Here is a 4,374-nt window from a genome sequence, read left to right as displayed (position 1 = left end):
TCTTTGTCTCTGGCTACAACTCTGAATCTGGTACGGCAGGTTGTGGTTCAGGCTCGCTCGATGTGGCTTTGAAGCTTGTAGATGACCATCACTTTCCCCCTGTTAGATACAAGGTGATATGATGGATAAAACTCAATTGCAAGAGTGTTGAATATTCTAGAACAAGTTTTGACATATGACTGAAATATCTTCGTGGTTGTTGAAGTCCATTTCCAAGAAGCGATCCATCCAAGATGAATATGTGTTCTTGCAGGAAGCTTGTTTTTGAAGCATCTGTTTGAAGAATGACTGGTTTTATGACAATGCTTACATCGATGAAGATCAAAACAATGATCTTTCACATGGCCAACTCAGAACAATGTAAACTTTGAAACTGTAATTATAAACTCAAAATGGGAACTCTCGCCAAAAAACATCAAAAACAGTGCTAAAAACAAAAAGTGTGTATACTGGAACTATGGTTTCTTTTTAGGATCAATTTTGAACATGTTTTAAAAATGGCAATGAAAATGAAATTTTCGTGCAAAAAAAACCTTGAAAACGAAAAAGTGTTGATACTGGAACGACAATTTTTTTTAGAGTCAATTTTCAACATTTTAAAAAAATGTTAGTAAAACCGAATTTGTATAAAACAAATTGCATGACTAAATGAATGAAAATGTCATTATTTGTATATTGAATGAAACATACATTATATCTCTAATTTAATGTTGCATTGTAGATATTCTAAACAATAAAAATTATCATAACTAAGACATATAATCCAACAACATAAAAATGACTCATAACTTTTGATTTAACACCATGTGGAAATCAAAAATTTTATTTCAAGATACGATGCAAACATCAGTTATATAAACTATCTTAGACAACTATTCAAAATCACTAATATGCTCTTACACACCATCAGAATTCACATCTTCAGATGAATCACTGGATGCAGATGAAGATGTTCCATATTCTTCTCTTTCATGAACTAGTGCCCCATCTGAGTCCACATGCATGCCCACCATTTCAGGTTTCAAAATTCTTCTAGATCTACAACTGGTTTCAACAGACTCCCATCTCAACAATGTTCCTTCTGGTAAAAAATTTTTTAGAATCTCTATCGTCTTGAAGCGAAGAGTTCCTCTCTTTGTTAAATTGAAGTCATAAAAAAGTATGTCAACATCCTCCAATTTTAGGATGTTTGTGCGGTGTTGATTTATATTTGTACCCTTTCTTTTTCTCTTTCCACCATTTTTTTTGTCAACTACCATCTCTGGCTTATACACACCATTGAATGGGTGTGTATTTGTGGCATACCAATGTACTTCAACACCTGTAACATCCTCATTTTCTATAAAGACCTTTATAACCTTAGCAACCCAGAATGGATAGCCATTGAGATCTCCATTTGCTAGCACTGCGATCATGCAACCATCCTTAATATCCTGTACTAAACCCCTGTAAAGGTCTTCCATGGCTTCACATTGTGCACGAGATCTTCTGGAACCAATATACATCTCTCTTTCCTCTACCTGTGAAGAATTAATAATACCTCGAGATTGTTGTTGTTCAACAATTTTTATTTCCTCATGTTCATTTGACACATTTTGTGGCCAAATAAATGGATTTTTCAAAGGTATATCTTCATTTGTTGTTGTTGAAATGATATCACTTTGATTATTGAAAAATGACTCCCACCAAACTGAATCAACAATGTCAAAGTACTCATATGTATATCTAATACATTTTTTAATTTAATCTAGGAAATCAGAATAATTTATATCTCTATTCTATCTGTGTGCATTATGAACTTCACCAACTGATTGTAATAACAATATTTTTGATGCAAATATTGGACGATTTGGAATGAACTTCAAAAATTCCAAACTTGATGACGGTGCCCATTCTGTAGTAGTTGAATACTCCTTGCCCCATATTAGTGTTTTCCCATCAATTTTTTTGATACGAAATTGATGTTGGAAGCTAATTTCATTAAGTTGTTCAATGCATTTCTCCTCACCATGCGATCCAAGAATAAACCTTCGCATGTTAGCAGTTTCTTCCAACACATCAAAAGTAGGCTCTAGCATGTATGATTTCTGAATACATTCAATTAATGATGGCAAGCTCCCAACTTCCTTCCTCCTCAATGTGACTGAAAAACGACTGAACATCTGATCAATATGGTCATGAGTGTGCCCAACAAGAAGGAAACAAACCTTTACCTTCTGAAAAATTCTCAATTCAAAAAGCATGTTTAGATATCCAAAAACAACCTGATTTTTGTTTTCACGGCAAGTGTTGTCTAATTGTAGATACAAAAATTCAGGAAGATTACCAGACCAATGAGAAATCACATCATGAATTATGGTTATTGTCAGATTTGCATCATTATGAATATTTGGAGTTGTGAAGTACACCCCTGGCAACATTTTCCCATTGAAGACCATACAACTGACCAAGTGATACTGAATAAAATTTTCCTCCTGTAAATTTTTGGGTGTGCGAACAAAATGTGGTAAAAGTGTTTTCTTCTAGTCCATACCATCAATTATCAAACCCAAATATTTATTTAGATTATCATAACACTTCTTTCGATGCTTGTACAACTTTTTCCTTCACTTGTTTGTTGTTCGCGATGCTCCTGAAGTTCTTTGACAATTGAATCTACACAACATGAAAGAAAGCCATTAAGAAATATGTTTTCATAGTTGATGACTATACAATTTTAAAAGTTAAAGTTATGAATGCTTACCTTTTTTGACCCTTCACATTTGTCCCTTTTTGATTTAGGAGAAGCACATGTGCGGAAAATCCCCATCCTTGTCTTCTTAGGAATACAGACATTGTTGAATTCTTTCTTCCATACCTTCTTAAAATATTGATATGTAATAAAACGACCATGTCCCTCAGCACCTTCTGCATATTCTTTGTATAAGTTGTAGATTTCTCATCTTGAAAAATTATCTGGAATATGTATTGTCTCTCTATTTGGCATACACTCTCTATGCTTTGAAAAGAAATCTTTCATCCATGAAATTGTAGTATTTGATAATGGCCCAAACTGTCATTTATGACGTACTTCTGAATAAAATGTGGGATCCTTTTCCAAATTTTCTTGAGTTCTTGAGAGACGAAAATTCCCAATAGAATGAAACATTTTGAAAGCATTTCTACAGATAAATAAAGAACCAAAATGATAATCATACCTTGATAATGTAGATTGCATTCACCCAACTAAATATGAATTTTGCATGCTTTTATTCATTGACAAATATCTTTTCCTTTTCTCTAATGCAGAGTTGAAATCCATATGTTTCAAGCAATCTTTTTGACAACATTCATTTGAAATGAGAGCGCTGATAGAACTTCTGCTCGTCAGATATTCTACTCTACCCCTTGTATAGCTAGAACATTTTGCATTGATACGAAAGGGTCTACTCCTACTCCTCGATACAATATTTATTGGCAACATCTCCATCATTGGACCATCATTTGTATAAGCATTTTCATCAGCATTAAGAGGAATGTTATCAACACTATGATCAGTTGTGCTTTTCAAATACTGACTTGTAGGATATTCTTCATCTTCCACTTCTTTAGTGCTACCATCATAGTCCTTAGAATTGGTACTAAATGGAAAATTTAACTCAATGTTTATTGGATATTCTTCCTCATGTGCATTGTCAGTGCTGCTCTCATAGTCCATAGAATTAGGACTACATCGAAAATGTGACTGTTTACTTACTAAAAATGCTACATCCTGTCCTTTGTCAATGCTACCTTTATAGTCATTAGGATTAGGACTAAGTGCTTCATCCTATCCTTCATCACTACTGCTCTCATAGTCCATAGGATTAGGACTAAGAGGACACCATCACTCCATTCTTTTGAAAATTTTCATCAGCCCTTCATCACTGTTGCTCTCATAGTCCATAGGATTAGGACTAAGTGGACACTGTGACACTTCATTATTTTGAAATTATTCATCACTGCTACTCTCATAGTCAATAGGATTAGGACTAAGTGGACACCATGACACTTCATTATTTTGAAATTCTTCATCACTGCTGCTCACATAGTCCATAGGATTAGGACTAAGTGGACACCGTGACACTCCATTCTTTTGAAACTCGTCATCATGCTCTTCATCACTGCTGCTCTCATATTTCATAGGATTAGGACTAAGAGGACACCATGACACTCCATTATTTTGAAATTTGTCATCATGATCTTCACCACTGCTACTCTCATAGTCCATAAGATTAGGACTAAGATGACACCGTGACACTCCATTCTTTTGAAATTCATCATCATGCTCTTCATCACTATTGCTCTCATAGACCTTAGGATACTAAGTGGACACCATGACACTCCATTCTTTTG

This window comes from Pinus tabuliformis, chromosome 1_2 (assembly GCF_031772625.1).
Source record: "Pinus tabuliformis cultivar Carrire ecotype Pingquan chromosome 1_2, CPIR1, whole genome shotgun sequence".
In the NCBI taxonomy this organism is placed as follows: Eukaryota; Viridiplantae; Streptophyta; class Pinopsida; order Pinales; family Pinaceae; genus Pinus; species Pinus tabuliformis.
This window is presented reverse-complemented; position numbering follows the sequence as displayed.